General features: G+C 45.7%; 1 protein-coding gene across 2 annotated transcripts in view; it reads right to left on the reverse strand.

Annotated features, from left to right (window-relative positions):
* LOC147106048 (ADP-ribosylation factor-like protein 8B-A) overlaps positions 1-18,837 on the reverse strand; it is a 157,023-nt gene that overhangs the window by 128,487 nt on the left and 9,699 nt on the right. The window contains exon 1 of one of the 2 annotated variants that reach the window (XM_086008753.1): positions 1,900-2,161. The exons of the other annotated variant lie outside the window; for it this stretch is intronic. The gene's annotated coding sequence lies outside the window, so the exon portion shown is untranslated. Of the gene's footprint in view, positions 1-1,899; positions 2,162-18,837 lie in introns of those variants that run through there. 2 annotated transcript variants of the gene reach the window in all.

An 18,837-nucleotide genomic window follows, 5' to 3' on the forward strand; every position in this document is an offset into this window, starting at 1 on the left:
TATACTCCATCTGCCACCTTATTGCCCACTCACTTAACCTGCCTATATCCCTTTGCAGGCTCTTTGCGTCCTCCTCGCAGCTTACTTTCCTACTTAGCTTTGTATCGTCAGCAAACTTGGATAGATTGTACTCAGTCCCTTCATCTAAGTCACTAATATAGATTGTAAATAGCTGAGGCCCAAGCACTGATCCTTGTGGCACCTCACTAATTACAGCCTGCCAACTGAAAAATGACCCATTTATCTCTACTCTCTGTTTTCTGTCCGTTATCGAATCCTCTATAAATGCAAATATATTACCCCCCAACCCCGTATCTTGCATAGCAACCTTTTATGGGACATCTTACTGAATGCCTTTTGTAAATCCAAATATACTACATCCACTGGTACCCCTTTATCTACCCTGCTAGTTACATCCTCAAAAAATGAATAAATTTGTTAAACACGATTTCCCTTTCATAAAACCATGTTGACTCTGCCTAATCATATTATGATTTTCTAAGTGCCCTGTTACCACTTCTTTGATAATGGATTCCAGCATTTTACTGACGACTGATGTCAGGCTAATTGGCCTGTAGTTCCCTGTTTCCTCTCTCAGCCAATCAAGACCTGGATGTTGCCCAGGTCTTGCTGGATGTGGGCACAGACTGCTTCATTAGCTGAGGAATTGCAAATAGAAGTGAATACTTGTGCAATCATCAAACATCCTCACTTCTGACCTTGTGATGGAGGGAAGGTCATTGATGAAGCAGCTGAAGATGGTTGGGCCTAAAACACTGCCCTGAGGAACTCCTGCAGCGATGATTAGACTCCAACAACCACAACCATCTTCCTTTGTGCTAGGTATGACTCCAGCCAGTGAAGGGTGTTCCCCCTGATCCCCGTTGACTTCAATTTTACTAGGGCTCCTTGGTGCCACACTCGCTCAAATGCTGCCTTGATGTCAAGGGCAGTCACTCTCACCTCAACTCTGAAATTCATCTGTGTTTGGACTAAGGCTGTAATGAGGTCTGGAGCCGAGTGATCCTATTATACTTCTGCGTTCAAATTAGCAAACTAATATACAAACAAAACAAAACAAGAGCTTATGGCTTGGAGTCTCCGCTAGGGGTGCAATCAGAATGCGCTGGATACTGCGCTGGTTTTGCCGAGGTGAAGGTACAATTTTCCTTCCGAGTGAGGCTGAAGATTGCAAAGCAAGACCCTTTTCTCTCTGTCCTCTGCCTACAGTTGACTGCTGGTCACTGTGGTCTTCAATTAGCTAATTACTGCAGCAGAGTAGGACACACCTGTGGGGCTTCAATTGACTGCTGGTCACAGGTCGTGTGTACCAATGGCAGATCAACGGACTGAATTTGAAGTAATTGCAGCAGCAACAGGAGAAGCATACTTGGGCCAGTGGGATCAATTGGCTGCTGGTCACTGCAGGTCAGGTGATTAACGTTGGATTCACGTGACCGCAGGTGCCTGTGCGCCCAAGAGTCAGGGTGCAATGTGATGATCCCCCTCGCCCCCCTCGAATGGGCGCAACTGGCAGAAACTCGCCATTCCGACCTGGGGACGTGACCAGTTTTTTGGGTAGGGACTGCTTTGGGCCAACGGACATTTGAACCAGCGTAAAAGATCGCAGATACTCCAGAGTAATGTGGTTACGGGCGCAACTCACGCTCAACATTCTGCAATCTTTAGCGCTATTTCATTCAATTCTGCCCAGATTAAGCTGATATCTGAGCGGAAATCATGCGGAAACTCGGGCCATAATGTCTTTTGACCACAAATATGCTGATATCCTGTGTCAAATTTCAGTTCTACAGCGTTCACTTGCATTTTTACACGGAATCCGGCGCAAGAGCTATTAAACGTGACCAGTACAGGGAAATATGATAACGCATGAACTACCTGAAGCACAACCGCTTATGGTTTAGAAGCAGCTTCGTCTGTTCGAACCCACTGCAAAGAGCAGTTAACTGCGTCCTGTAAGTATGTTACACCCAGTGCCGTATATCCATCAACTGCTGCTGCACCGTAGCCGTTAACCTCCACATTCATAGGGTACGGAAAGTGCCCGTTACAAAATCAATCACTTGTACCCGTATCATGAGAATGAGACAAATGACCCTCCTGCAGCCAAATCTGTTGCTGCAAGGAGGCAGTGATAGTTGCTTTGAGAGGGAAGCAGCAGAAGGGGTTCCAGTCATGGAATGAAACTTAATACTATAAAGCAAAACAAGATCAAAGAGTTCGGTCCAGCAGTAAACAAATGCTCTGACACACTGGGCTCACATTAAAAAAATGACCTCATGGGCAAGGTATCAGAGGCTGCCAGTACCTTTTTTGAACTGGACTCTAGGATGAGAAACTATCCTCAGTGAAGGAGGAAAAGATTCTGAAGAAAACAACACAAACACACTGGGGCAACTTAAAACTAAAACAAGCAGCTGAACATGCTGAGCTGAACAGGTTTGAGAACAGTTTCTTGCCTGTAGCTAATTTTCCATGGTTAAAAGCAGTTTAATTTTTTTTTTTTATAAAGTGAACTACATTGTGAAGTCAGCTGCAATATTTCTTTTTAATAATTTCAAGTTTGTTCTTTAAACTTGACATATTAAACGTGTTGCTAGGGATCACATGTATACACTAGCACATCTTTTTTGAATTTCAACCTACAATTTGGAGTGATTAATGCAGCATGTCCAGTGCATGCACCTGCCATGTGGATTCACAAATTATTAATGCAAAATTTAAGGAAATGAAAACTGCTATAAAATTGGATCAAGATTCTAACCATCTTCTCGCAAACATTTGGCAGCTGTGTTGGACCCACTTTCTTCTGCCTCTGATCTTCTAGCTTTTCCCTCTGCCCTCGCTCCATTCCCACTCCACTATCTCAATCTGTCATAATCCTCCATCTTTAACAAACTACTTCCGGCCCACTTACTCCCAGCCTCGACCACCTCAGGCTCTCATCATTCCTGGGCAGGCTTATGGCTTCCTTTTGCCTCAATCTAGACCACCTCAGCTTTCGCTAGGGGCTCTGCCTCAGCAGAGAGCCTTATTCACCTTTTGTGTTGTTTTCCACACTTGGCTACCCTCCTGCAGTTAATTTTTCCAACCTCCTTTCCCTCCCCCTCCTCACATCCCCAGAGAATATGACCAGATAATCAGTTCTAGTGATGTTGGTTAAGGGATAAATATTAGGCAGGACACCTGGAAGAACTCCTCTGCTCTTCTTCAAATAGTGCCATGGGACTTTTTAACATTCACCTGAGGGGGCAGACGGGGCCTCAGTTTAACATCTCATCTGAAAGGCGGCACCTCCGACAGTGCAGCACTCCCTCAGTATTGCACGGACATGTCAGATTAGATTATGTGTTCAAGACCCGAGAGTGGGATTTGAACCCACGGCCTTCTGACTTGGACGTGAGAGTGCTACCACTGAGCCAAGGCTGACACTTAAATGCTTTCTCTAGCTCGCATCCTTTGTTCACAGTCACTTCCAGTGTACAAATGTAAGGAGTCACACAACACCAGGTTATAGTCCAACAGTTTTATTTGAAATCACAAGCTTTCGGAGCACTGCTCCTTCGTCAGGTGAAGTGGAGAGATGCCTATAGACACAGATTATATAGTCAGAGAATAATGCCAGATGATTACAGGTAATCTTTCTAACTGCCATTTATCACACCTCAGCAGAGAGATAATCACAGCAATCAAAGGTGCGAATGGTGTCCAAACAGGTCAGTCAGGAAAACATTACAAAGAACAATGAGGTAGGGTCACAAGGGGTAAAATGTTGCAGATGCTGGGGTCTGTATGAAAAACAAAAAACAGACAAAAAACATTTTCTTTGCTGGAAATCACAGCAGGTCCGGCCGCATCTGTGTAGAGAGAACAAGCCAACGACGACTTGAGTCTGGATGACCCTACGTCAGGTGGGGTTACATGTAGCGTGACATGAACCCAAGATCCCGGTTGAGGCCGTCCTCATGAGTGCGGAACTTGGCTATCAGTTTCTGCTCTACGATTTTGCGTTGTCGTGTGTCTCGAAGGCCGCCTTGGAGAATGCTTACCCGAAGATCGGAGGCTGAATGTCCTTGACTGCTGAAGTGTTCCCCGACTGGGAGGGAACACCCCTGCCTGGCGATTGTTGCGCGGTGTCCGTTCATCCGTTGTCGCAGTGTCTGCATGGTCTCGCCGATGTACCATGCTCCGGGGCATCCTTTCCTGCAACGTATGAGGTAGACAACGTTGGCCGAGTCACATGAGTATGTACCATGTACCTGGTGGGTGGTGTCCTCACGTGTGATGATGGTATCTGTGTTGATGATCTGGCATGTCTTGCAGAGGTTGCCGTGGCAGGGTTGTGTGGTGTCGTGGTCGCTGTTCTCCTGAAAGCTGGGTAATTTGCTGCGAACGATGGTCTGTTTGAGGTTAGGCGGCTGTTTGAAGGCGAGTAGTGGAGGCGTGGGGATGGCCTTAGCGAGGTGTTCGTCGTCATCGATGACATGTTGAAGGCTGCAAAGAACATGGTGTAGTTTCTCCGCTCCGGGGAAGTACTGGACGACGAAGGGTACTCTGTTGGTTGTGTCCCGTGTTTGTCTCCAAGAAGATCGCACATATCGACACAGACATCAAGTTTCTACAGAGATGCAAGAAAGCAGACAAGATCCCGAAAGGACTACAGATCACGAACCCACTCAAGTCGACCTACAACACAGACTACGCTGAGAGACTCTGCCGTCGTACCTCTCGCACACTCCTCAACCATCTCGTACACCAGCTCTACAGCAGACGCCGCAACCTCGAAACCGAGATAGAGTCCATGTTCTCAGCCTGTGCTCAGGACACAACAGACCAGCTACGAGACACTGCCAAACAGACGAGGCAACGGAACTACACTGCCTACATGCACACCAAGAACAGGAAGCTTGAGAAACTCGGCATCACCACCAGCAGCAACCAAGCCTCCCCCGGTACCACAGTTGAAACCACAGGGAAGTCCATCGTCAACTTGTCCGACCACACCCTTCAACCAGATGAAATTGAAGTTCTCAGCCGAGGGCTCAATTTCTGCCCCGCCACCAAAATGGACCCCATTGGTCTCACGGCAGACACAGAGGAATTCATCAGGAGAATGAGGCTCCGGGAATTCTTCCACAAATCCCAAGATGTCAGCAGTAAACCCAATGAGACAACCAATGATCCAGATCAGCAGAGAGGGATCCGCAGTGCAGCAACCGAAGAAGAAAGAGTCAAATTGGACCCCTCCGGAGGGTCGCTGCCCTAAGCTTGACATGTATGCTTAAGCTGTCAGAAGATGCATCAACGTCAGATTCATCAGCCGCACTCACAAGACAGTCCAGAATGTCACCTGAGCACAACGCAACGCCATCCACACTCTCAAGACCAACCGCAACATCGTCATCAAACCAGCAGACAAAGGAGGAGCCATTGTCATACAGAACAGAACGGACTATTGCAAAGAAGCATACCGACAACTGGACAACCAGGAACACTACAGTTACCCGCAGATCCGACGAAAGAACACACCCGCCAACTCAACAGACTGATCAAGACCTTCGATCCAGACCTTCAAAGCATCCTACGCGCTCTCATCCCACATACTCCCCGCGTGGGAGACTTCTACTGCCTCCCAAAGATACACAAAGCCAACACACCCGGACGTCCTATCGTATCAGGCAACGGAACCCTGTGTGAGAACCTCTCTGGATACGTCGAGGGCATCCTGAAACCCATCGTACAGGGAACCCCCAGCTTCTGTCGCGACACTACAGACTTCTTAAAGAAACTGAGCACCCATGGACCAGTGGAACCAGGAACACTCCTCGCCACGCTGGACGTCTCGGCACTCTACACCAGTATCCCCCACGATGACGGCATCGCTGCGACAGCCTCAGTACTCAACACCAACAACAGCCAATCTCCAGACGCCATCCCACAACTCATCCGCTTCATCCTCGACAACAATGCCTTCACCTTCGACAACCAGTTCTTTACCCAAACACACAGAACAGCCATGGGGACCAAATTCGCACCCCAATACGCCAACATCTTCATGCACAAGTTCGAGCAAGACTTCTTCGCTGCACAGGACCTCCAACCAACGCTATACACCAGATACATCGACAACACTTTCTTCCTATGGACCCACGGCGAAGAATCACTGAAAAGACTACACGATAACATCAACAAGTTCCATCCCACCATCAAACTCACCATGGACTACTCCTCAGAATCAATTTCATTCTTGGACACACGAATCTCCATCAAAGATGGACACCTCAGCACTTCACTCTACCGCAAGCCCACGGACAACCTCAGGATGCTCCACTTCTCCAGCTTCCACCCTAACCACATTAAAGAAGCCATCCCCTATGGACAAGCCCTGCGAATACACAGGATCTGCTCAGATGAGGAGGAACGCGATGGACACCTACAGACGCTGAAAGACGCCCTCGTAAGAATGGGATATGACGCTCGACTCGTCGGTCGACAGTTCCGACGGGCCACAGCAAAAAATCGCATAGACCTCCTCAGAAGACAAACACGGGACACAACCAACAGAGTACCCTTCATCATCCAGTACTTCCCCGGAGCGGAGAAACTACGCCATGTTCTTCGCAGCCTTCAACATGTCATCGAAGACGACTAACAACTCGCTAAGGCCATCCCCACGCCTCCACTACTCGCCTTCAAACAGCCGCCTAACCTCAAACAGACCATCGTTCGCAGCAAATTACCCAGCTTTCAGGAGAACAGCGACCACGACACCACACAACCCTGCCACGGCAACCTCTGCAAGACATGCCAGATCAGCAACACAGATACCATCATCACACGTGAGGACACCACCCACCAGGTACATGGTACATACTCATGTGACTCGGCCAACGTTGTCTACCTCATACGTTGCAGGAAAGGATACCCCGGAGAATGGTACATCGGCGAGACCATGCAGACACTGCGACAACGGATGAACGGACACCGCGCAACAATCGCCAGGCAGGAGTGTTCCCTCCCAGTCGGGGAACACTTCAGCAGTCAAGGACATTCAGCCTCCGATCTTCGGGTAAGCATTCTCCAAGGCGGCCTTCGAGACACACGACAACGCAAAATCGTAGAGCAGAAACTGATAGTCAAGTTCCGCACTCATGAGGACGGCCTCAACCGGGATCTTGGGTTCATGTCACACTACATGTAACCCCACCTGACGTAGGGTCATCCAGACTCAAGTCGTCGTTGGCTTGTTCTCTCTACACAGATGCGGCTGGACCTGCTGTGATTTCCAGCAAAGAAAATGTTTTTTGTCTGTTTTTTGTTTTTCATACAGACCCCAGCATCTGCAACATTTTACTCCTTGTGACCCTACCTCATTGTTCTTTGATGTAATGTTTTCCTGACTGACCTGTTTGGACATCATTCGCACCTTTGATTGCTATGATTATCTCTCTGCTGAGGTGTGATAAATGGCAGTTAGAAAGATTACCTGTAATCATCTGGCATTATTCTCTGACTATATAATCTGTGTCTATAGGCATCTCTCCACTTCACCTGACGAAGGAGCAGCGCTCCGAAAGCTTGTGATTTCCAATAAAACTGTTGGACTATAACCTGGTGTTGTGTGACTTACAGATCGGCAACATCGTCCAGAAAGATGGTGCAGCTTTTACATGTACGATAACAACACTCAATTCAGCACCTCCATCCCACAACTGTTGTCATTCTCTCCAACTGCTTACCCACAATTGAGGCAAAACTTCCTCCAGCTAAATATCAACAAAACCAATGCCATCCTCTGATTCCGATGTCCCTCTGGTCTCAACCTCCCAGCTGCAATTTCAGATCCAGAGATGCCGATCCTTGGTGCACTGCTTATCCCCAAAAATCACCCACCTTTGCCTCCATGACTCCAACTCTGCCTTTATCTCCTCAAGGCTGAATTTCTCAAATAATTTCCTTGCCAGCCTCCCTCCATGAACTACGATTTATCCAGAATGCTGCAACTCAGGTTCTCACCTGTGCTAAGGCCTGAATTTGTGTGGAGCTCCACTGACTCCTTGTGCCCGAGAGAACTAATTAAAATCCATATCCTTACCTTCAAATCCCTGCATGCCTTTGGCCGTTACCTCCACGATCTCCTCCAGCTGTACATCTCTTCCCACGCCCTCTGCTCCTCCAACACTACCTTACTTCCCATTCCCTACCACCTCTGCTCCACCACTCTGTCTCCCCCCCCCCCCCCTCAGCATCTCCAACTTGTTATCCTCCTTCTTTAACCCTGTCCCTTCAAATTTTCCTCTTCCCAGTCTTTTTCACCCAGAGGGTGGTTGGAATCTGGAACTCACTGCCTGAAAGGGTGGTAGAGGCAGGAACCCTCACAACATTCAAGAAGCATTTGGATGAGCACTTGAAACGCCATAGCATACAAGGCTACGGACCAAATGCTGGAAAATGGGATTAGATTAGACAGGGCTTGATGGCCGGCGCGGACGCGATGGGCCGAAGGGCCTCTTTCTGTGCTGTATGACTCTTCCTCCTGCTCAGTGTCCACCAGCACTCAGGCATCTCTATGTGAGGAGGACTGTAGAAATACAAGATGGTGCTGTTCTTCTTACATGTTAAGCATTGTCAGACTTTAACAAACTTAAATGACAATTGAAAACCATTACAAACTCCACTTTTCTAGCTATCCCGACAGCTCAGAGGCAACGTTTCCTTCTCTGAGCTATACAAACCAGGAACATCCCACATTTAGTCACCAGTCTTGGTGTGTCTTCCACAGTTGGACTGTGTGCCACACTCACCGTCAAGATTCACATGTGAACAATAGCCACTTAGGAAAGCTATCGGAGGATGAATATTACTCACTGAATCCACCCCAGTGAAGAAATAAGCGCCATTAGGGAGGAGGGAAATTTGGCAGAAGAGATGACAGAGAAAATAAAACTGGGAACTGTGCACAACACTGGTGAGATGTTCAGTCACATTAGGTACAGGGGACAAAGCATTTGACTTCCTACATTATGGTACTCATTAACAGCTTTATGCTTTCTATATAATAAACATCAGGTCCAAAGGGATCCCATAATGCAGTCAACAGAGAAGCAGGTATCCCAAATTAACTGAAACTTATGAGTAGTATTGGGTTCTGCTGTCTCATATAAAGCAAATACTTTTTGAACCAATTAGATCCAACAATCCACATCAAGTAATGGTTCTAGAAGGCTTGCATTATGGCATTTTTTTCAATTAACATTTTCATTGATGGATTTTGAGGGCCATACTCAATGATTGAAATCCTAGTTTCCATTCATAAAACTTTCCATCCATCAACAGAGCATAATGTTCACTGCTTGTGTGTGAATGTTGTCATTCCTTTCGCAAGGCAGTTACGATACCATTTCTTGTCCCATCAGAATCTAAATGTGCACTTACACAGTGAGGCAATTCCCACTTCCCAAGAATGCACCAGTGGCATTACAAGTCTTGAGTTGGGCCACACCTAACTCCAGAGGGGAGCGGTATGAGAGTCCAGGAGAAGGCAATCTCACACTGCATGGCGAAGAATCCCAATAGGCTGCTGAACCAGGTTTAGAAAGTGGCCACTAGGACCTCTTGGAGAATTATAAACTTAGAGTTGTTGTAAATGTTTTGAGTGTACGGCAGGATTGGAGCTCTGCACATGTGTATAAACGTGCATCCACAGAGCTGTCTCCTGGCTGTGAACATTCAACTGAGCGCCAGGCAGTATAAATAACATACTGCCACTGCCTGGCTGGAACCAATTATGTACCTATGGTTCTCAGATCATTAACTACTGGTATAAATTAACCGTAATTTGCACAACAGTAATCCCACTAATTAAAAATAGATGTGGCTAGAATTGTTAGGTCTAATCAAACTTACATAAGGGAAAATTAAAATTGCACAAAAGTGTTTTCTTTAAATTAAAATGTCAGAGGAAAACCAAATCTGAAGAACTGCTGTGAAAATCAATAGGAAAAGTGGGTAAAAAAATTATAATGGTACAAAGGGTACAACAGAACAAGAAAAAAGTCCACAAAACCAAGCCAAAATGAGTCTCTACAGAGTCAAGAGTTTCTACAGTTTTTCAAAAAGAAAAAGGGTGGCTAAAGTGAATGTTGGTCCCTTAGAGGACGAGACCGGGAAATTAGTGGTGGGGAACATGGAGATGGCAAAAACGCTGAACAAATATTTTGTATCAGTCTTTACAGTAGAGGACACTAATAATATCCCAACACTGGACAAACAGGGGGCTATATGGGGGGGGGGGGGGGGGGGGGAGGAGCTAAACACGATTAAAATAACTAAGGAGGTGGTACTCGGTAAGATAATGGGGCTAAAGGCGGATAAATCCCCTGGACCTGATGGCTTACATCCTAGGGTCTTGAGCGAAGTAGCGGTAGGGATTGTGGATGCATTAGTGGTAATTTTCCAAAACTCCCTGGATTCAGGAAAGGTCCCAGCGGATTGGAAAACTGCTAATGTAACGCCCTTATTTAAAAAGGGAAGTAGACAAAAGGCTGGAAACTATAGACCAGTTAGCCTAACATCTGTGGTTGGTAAAATGTTGGAGTCCATTATTAAGGAAGCAGTAACAGGACATTTGGATAAGCATAATTTAATCAGACAGAGTCAGCATGGTTTTATGAAGGGGAAATCATGTTTGACAAATTTGCTCAAATTCTTTGAGGACGTAACAAACAGGGTGGATAAAGGGGAACCAGTGGATGTGGTGTATTTGGACTTCCAAAAGGCATTTGACAAGGTGCCACACAAAAGATTACTGCACAAGATAAAAAATCACAGGATTGGGGGTAATATACTGGCATGGGTGGAAGATTGGCTATCTAACAGAAAACAGAGTTGGGATAAATGGTTCATTTTCGGGTTGGCAATCAGTGACTAGTGGTGTTCCGCAGGGGTCAGTGCTGGGGCCCCAACTCTTTACAATCTATATTAACGATTTGGAGGAGGGGACCGAGTGTAACGTATCCAAGTTTGCCGACGATACAAAGATGGGAGGGAAAGCAGTGAGTGAGGACATAAAAAACCTGCAAAAGGACATAGACAGGCTAAGTGAGTGGGCAGAAATTTGGCAGATGGAATATAATGTTCGAAAGTGTGAGGTTATGCACTTTGGCAGAAAAAATCAAACAGCAAGTTATTATCTAAATGGAGGGAAACTGCAAAGTGCTACAGTACAAAGGGATCTGGGGGTCCTGGTGCATGAAAAAGTTAGTATGCAGGTACAGCAGGTGATCAGGAAGGCCAATGGAATCTTGGCTTTTATTGCAAGGGGGATGGAGTATAAAAGCAGGGAAGTCTTGCTTCAGTTATACAGGGTACTGGTGAGGCCACACCTGGAGTGCTGCGTACAGTTTTGGTTTCCATATTTAAGAAAAGATATACTTGCTCTCGAGGCAGTTCAGAGAAGGTTCACTCGGTTGATTCCGGAGATGAGAGGGTTGACTTATGAGGAAAGGTTGAGTAGGTTGGGCCTCTACTCATTGGAGTTCAGAAGAATGAGAGGCGATCTTATCGAAACATATAAGATTGTGAGGGGGCTTGATCGGGTGGATGCGGGGAGGATGTTTCCACTGATGGGTGAGACTAGAACTAGGGGGCATAATCTAAGAATAAGGGGCTGCCCTTTCAAAACTGAGATGAGGAGAAACTTCTTCACTCAGAGGGTAGTAAATCTATGGAATTTGCTACCCCAGAGAGCTGTGGAAGCTGCGACATTAAATAAATTTAAAACGGAGATAGACAGTTTCCTAGCAGATAAGGGAATTAGGGGTTACGGGGAGCGGGCAGGGAAGTGGAGGCGAGTCCCGGTTCGGATCAGCCATGATCCTATTGAATGGCGGAGCAGGCCCGAGGGGCCGTGTGACCTACTCCTGCTCCTACTTCTTATATCTTGCCCTAGAAGTGGCAGACATTTGAGGGATTCAAGTTACATTATCAAAGTCTTATCTTGAGAAATATTGAAGAAAATAAATAGCAGGCTGGACAACATCTGTGAAGAGTCAATGTACACTGCTAGAATGTTACATTCAAGGTTTCAGAGTTGCTCACAAGAGATCAAGTAAATGTAGTGGCATTGAGGAAAGAACTAGTAAAGAGCACAACTAGCAGCAAAAAGAACTGGGCAGTTGGACCTCTTAAGATGACATACAAGATGCAGTGTTCCTTAACAGCATAGATAAGGGGAGCCCCTTTGATTTCCTACTAAGGATTTTGTCCAACCTTTTGGGTGTATGGCTGGAATGGAGCTCAACCATGCCAATACTCTACAGTGTCCAACACAGGTCTTACTGATCACCTGACTAAATTACCAAATGTTGCTCAAAAAACATAAGTCGTCGATGACAAGGGACTTTTCTTTCCCTGCAGTTTGTAGTCAACCTGTCATAGACATGCAGATTTTCAAGTTAAATTACAAGGTTTAGGAGTAAGGATAGAGCCATGAAATGACTTACCCAGCCATATTTTATGATGATTTAACAACATTTGACAAGGGATGGATGTACATGGTCGTCAATCTTGCCAAAGTGAATGGATTCACAGCCAAGCATTCAAGCAGGAAGAAGCGAAGTACTCAGGCAGGAAAAGAAGAAAACAATCTTGCATTTGTATGGCATGGCAGCCAATGTGCATGTGGCAAAGTCCCATATACAGGAAACTTTGTGATATCCGGCACCGACGGGACCGAGCTGTTGCCGATCTATCAAAACTGCCGGACAAACCAGCGTTAATGTTGAAGCATATGGAGATTTGCAGCTCCGTATCTGGCAACAAACACTGTTGCTTAGCAACAGCTTCTAAACAGTCGGCCGTACCTTGGAAGCGTCTCTGTAGCTTAGCAACAGCTTCAGAAAGACTTTGCAGAGCCTAACAGTTGAAAAAAAAGCCACGAGAAGAAAAAAAAACGAACAAAACGGCTCCTGATTTCTGCCGGTAGATCGAGGTTTCCGGACATACAACCTCCGGATAAACCAAAGTTTCCTGTACACCAAACAAATGTATTTTTGGCAGTGTGGGTTAAGGTAGGAATGCTGGCCAGGACACCCAAACTCCCTGCTCCCCTTCATGGGATCCCGAGCAAGTAGATGGGATCTACTTCAGTTCTACCTCAGTGTAACATCTCATCCGAAAAAGGTACCTCAAACAATGCAGCACTCCCTCATTACTGCACTGAAGCGTCAGCCTAGATGATATGCTCACATCCGTAGTGAGACTTGAACCCCCCACTGTGGGAGCACCTTAACCACAAGGAGAAGGCCCAACACCACTTTCTCAGAGCAACTTGGGATGGTCAATAAGAACAGTGCAGCCAATGATGCTCACATCGCAAGACCAAATATTAAAAAAATTGCAACCCTGGTGATCAATACAAACTGGAAAAGCCAGACAACATAAAGAACTAGCCTGCACTGCAAAATTAACATTCTAGTACAAAAATGCTAGTTAGATACTAAATAAGGATTTAAAAACTGAGTGAGGTAATTCTGTTTACGAGTAACCTTTCTTCACAGATTTGTTTTCAATTTTTCACAAGTAATAAGGCAAAAGCTCAGGAGGAGCATGGTTAGAATTAATCATTTCAATCCATATCAGGTAAATACATTGGATAAAAGGGAATGCACAATGGGCTGATGAGTACGTGAAACAAGAATGCAAACTGAGTGTGGAGAGGCACAATCCATTAACATTTCAAGGCTTTGCGTAGGACATAAAATGCCACTGCAAAAGAATTGGATGGAATCATGTTCACCATGATGATACGCCATTTAAGGTGTATACTATGCAGAGAGAAAGAGGCTTGCCAATTTAAGACTGCCTTTAGCAGGGTGATTCATCTCACATACAAGATGATGCAGTTCGATTAATCATACGAAACCACCTATCAGCTTCAGGAAAGAAAATTATTTGTATTGCAGCCTTACGTGTGGGAATGAAGGAGGGAAAAGGCCTGATTTGCCATAAAACAATTATACTGGAACGACAAAGAAACATTGTCAGAGTGCTTCATTTTCTGCAGTTGTCACCAAATAACAGTTTCCAATCCACCGTGCAGGAGCTGAGGAGAGCCACCCATTTTTTTTTTTCTCTACCATTATTTCTTGTTGGGGGAGATGACTTATCAGGGGAAGGCACCAGCAGCCAGGTTCAGGGCACCATGACTGGCTCTGCTGCACAGAAGGGCGGGAAAAAGAGGGATAGGGCTATAGTGATAGGGGATTCAATTGTAAGGGGGATAGATAGGAGTTTCTGTGGCCGAGACCGAGACTCCAAGATGGTATGTTGCCTCCCTGGTGCAAGGGTCAAGGATGTCTCGGAGCGGGTGCAGAGCATTCTGAAGGGGGAGGGGGATCAGCCAGTTGTCGTGGTACATGTAGGTACCAACGATGTAGGTAAAAAGAGGGAGGAGGTCCTACAAGCTGAATTTAGGGAGTTAGGAGCTAAATTGAAAAGTAGGACCTCAAAGGTAGTAATCTCTGGATTGCTACCAGTGCCACGAGCTAATAAGTTTAGAGAGAGTAAGATAGATAAGCTAAATACGTGGCTTGAGCAGTGGTGCAAGGGAGAGGGATTTAAATTCTTGAGGCATTGGAACCAGTTCTTGGGAAGGAGTGACCTGTACCAAGGGGACGGTCTACACCTGAACTGTGAGGGAGCCGATGTCCTCGGGGTAATATTTTCTAGGGCGGTTCGGGAGGATTTAAACTAATTTGGCAGGGGGATGGGAACCTAGGTAGTGGAAAAGAGGGAAGTCATATGAAGTCAGAAATAGATGGTAGAAAGGTGAGAAGCAATAAGCAAAGGAGAGAAACACAAAGGGCCAAACTAATTCATAATGAGAGTGTGAAAAAAGCAAGCCTGAAGGCTTTGTATCTTAATGCTAGAAGCATTAGGAACAAGGTGGATGAATTAGTTGTGGAAATAGAGGTAAACAAGTATGATTTGATTGGGATTACAGAAACGTGGCTGCAGGGTGGGCAAGGCTGGGAACTTAACATCCAGGGATATACAATATTTAGGAAGGATCGGCAAAAAGGTAGGGGAGGTGGGGTAGCATTGCTGGTAAAGGAGGGGATTAATGCAATGGAAAGGAAGGATATTAACTCGGATGAAACGGAATCTGTATGGGTAGAAATGAGAAATAGCAAGGGGAGGAAAACGTTAGTGGGTGTGATATATAGGCCTCCAAATAGTAATATGGAGGTGAGGGAAGGCATAAAAAGGGAAATTAGAGAAGCGTGCGATAAGAGCACAGCTGTCATCATGGGTGACTTTAATTTACATATTGATTGGACTACCCAAATTAGTAAAAATTCTGAGGAGGAGGAATTCCTGGAATGTTTTCGGGACGGTTATCTGGACCAATATGTCGAGGAGCCGACTCGAGATCAGGCCATTTTAGACTGGGTATTGTGCAATGAGAAGGGACTTATCAGCAATCTTCTTGTACGAGGCCCCTTGGGTCAGAGCGATCATAATATGATCGAGCTCTCAGTCGAGATGGAGAGTGAGGAAATTGAATCAGAGACTAAGGTCCAGAACTTAAATAAAGGGAATTACGAGGGTATGAGACGGGAATTGGGTAAGATTGATTGGGTGGTGTTTCTGGGGGGATTGACAGTGGATAGACAATGGCAAGCATTCAAAGATAGAATGGAAGAATTCCAGAACATGTTTATACCGGTTTGGCATAAAAATAAACCTAAAAAGGTGACTCAACCGTGGATAACGAGGGAAATTAGGGACAGCATAAAATCAAAAAAAAGGGCATATCAACTGGCAAAAAAAAGCACCAGACCGGAAGATTGGGGGCAGTACAGGATACAGCAAAAGAGGACAAAGGGATTAATCAGGAAGGGGAAAATAGAATACGAAAGTAAACTTGCAGCAAACATAAAGACAGACTGCAAAAGCTTTTATCGGTATATCAGGAGGAAAAGACTGGTAAAATCCCAAGTCGGTCCCTTGCAGTCCGATTCGGGAGAATATATAATGGAGAATAAGGAAATGGCAGACCAATTAAACTCATACTTTGGTTCTGTATTCACAAAGGAGGACACAAATAACCTCCCAGGAATATCGGCAAACATAGGGACTAATGAGAGGGAGGAGCTGACAGAAATTAGTATCTCTAGGGATATGGTGTTGGGTAAGTTGAGGGGACTGAAGGCCGACAAATCCCCGGGGCCTGATAAACTACATCCTAGGGTACTTAAGGAGGTGGCCCTGGAGATAGCAGATGCTCTAAGGATCATCTTCCGGAACTCCATTGACTCGGGAACAGTACCCGTGGATTGGAGGGTAGCTAATGTTACCCCAATATTTAAAAAGGGGGGTAGAGAGAAAGCAGGGAATTATAGACCAGTAAGCCTTACATCGGTTGTGGGCAAAATGCTAGAGTCCATTATTAAGGATAAAATAGCGGAGCACTTGACAAATGGGGAAAGGATCGGACAGAGTCAACATGGATTTACAAAGGGTAAATCGTGTTTGACTAATCTGCTGGAATTTTTTGAGGAAGTAACTGGTAAAATAGATGGGGGAGAGCCAGTGGATGTGGTGTACCTTGACTTCCAGAAAGCCTTCGATAAGGTTCCACACAAAAGATTATCATGCAAAATTAAGGCTCATGGGATTGGGGGCAAAGTATTAACGTGGATAGAGAACTGGCTGGCGGATAGAAAACAGAGAGTTGGAATAAACGGCTCGTTTTCGGAGTGGCAGGCAGTGACCAGCGGGGTGCCGCAAGGATCTGTCCTGGGACCCCAGCTGTTCACAATATATATAAATGATCTGGATCAGGGAATTGGATGCAATATTTCCAAATTCGCTGACGACACTAAACTAGGAGGAGGGGTGGGCTCTGATGAGGATGTCAGGAGGCTACAGTGCGATTTGGACAGGTTGGGGGAATGGGCGGATACGTGGCAGATGCACTATAATGTGGATAAATGCGAGGTTATCCACTTTGGGGGTAAAAACAGGAGGGTAGATTATTATCTAAATGGCAATAGATTGGGAGATGGGGAAGTACAGAGGGACCTGGGTGTTCTTGTGCACCAGTCACTGAAGGAGAGCATGCAGGTGCAACAGGCGATTAAGAAGGCAAATGGTATGTTGGCCTTCATATCAAGGGGGTTCGAGTATAGGAATAGGGATACCTTACTACAGCTGTACAAGGTGCTGGTGAGACCGCATCTGGAGTATTGTGTACAGTTTTGGTCGCCCCATCTGCGGAAGGATGTTCTTGCCATGGAAAGAGTGCAACGGCGATTCACCAGGCTGATACCTGGAATGGCGGGAATGACCTACGAAGAGAGATTAAATAGTTTGGGCTTCTACTCACTGGAGTTTAGAAGATTGAGAGGGGATCTCATCGAAACATATAAAATTATGGCAGGCCTGGACAGGCTGAATTCAGAGAGAATGTTTCCAATGGCCGGGGAGCACAGAACCAGGGGCCACAGTCTAAAAATAGCAGGCAAATCATTTAAAACAGAGATGAGGAAGAATTTCTTCACTCAAAGAGTGGTGAGCCTGTGGAATTCCCTGCCACAGAGGGCTGTGAAGGCTAATTCAATAAATATTTTCAAGAGAGAATTGGATATATTTCTGAAGGCTAAGGGGATTAAGGGTTACGGAGAAAAGGCGGGGACGGGGTACTGAACTGGTAAGATCAGCCATGATCTCATTGAATGGCGGAGCAGGCTCGAAGGGCCGAATGGCCTACTCCTGTTCCTATCTCTATGTTTCTATGTTTCTTATGAGTGTAGCTCATTTTCACAAGAGGGCAGTTTTCATGCTGCTGACTTCAGGGCAAGAATCAAGGAGCGAAATGCTAATACATCAGCAAAACTGGCCTCCACTGCAAAATGTTCCCTGACTTTGTAACCAATGACATTAGAAAGAAAACAGATAGGTGGACACTATTAGCTCCTGATACGTGTTAGTGAAATAATCTCTCAAAACCTGTAGAGCAGCGAAGATTTAGAAGGACATTTCTGAGTTCCCTCAATACTCATTGTGTAAAGGCACCACCCAGTGTAGCATAGATCCAATCAAACTAGAAAGATCCGAGGTTTCATTCCTTGGTTCTGCTGAGTTCCTTGATCTTAGCTAGTCAACAATGGGGGAATTGCAATCAGCCTCAGGAAATTAGAAAACTAAGTGGGCTTCACTGGAATCACCTCAGGTGATTAATTTGCACATTAACAGTCACTGTCTAAATCACAAATGAAGAAAAGTCACTTGGGACAACGTACTGGAGGGGTTGCTAGCACCCAAGGCACCATACTCCAGTATGAAGATAAAAAAACTTGCATTTATATAGCGTCTTTCATGAGCGCAGGACATCCAAAATAGCTTTACAGTCAATTAAGTACTGCTGAAGCAACAACAGAAAATGCTGGAAAAACTCAGCAGGCCAGGCAACATCTGTGGAGAGAAATTAGAGTCAACGTTTTGGGTCAAAACCCTTTATCAAGACTAAAGAGGCACAGGGAATGAAATAGATGAAGAGGCCAGGCTGGGAGAGAACAAAAGAGAAGAGACATTAAGAGGTATTCAAAACGATACGAGATGGTGATAGGACTAGTGGAGACAAAAGACGGCTCTAGATTAGGTGCGAAATGCGCTGGCAGAATGGGAGACAGCTGTCATGTGGGAGAGAGAAAAAAAGGAAAGCGGGGGGGCGGGGGCGGGGGGGGGGGTGGGGGAGGGAAAAACCAAAACAAAGGTGTGGATAAAAAATATAAGTAAAAATGTAATAGG

The sequence above is a fragment of the Somniosus microcephalus genome, chromosome 16 (assembly GCF_052327205.1).
Source record: "Somniosus microcephalus isolate GS21.2 chromosome 16, FLI_Smic_1.0, whole genome shotgun sequence".
Classification (NCBI taxonomy): Eukaryota; Metazoa; Chordata; class Chondrichthyes; order Squaliformes; family Somniosidae; genus Somniosus; species Somniosus microcephalus.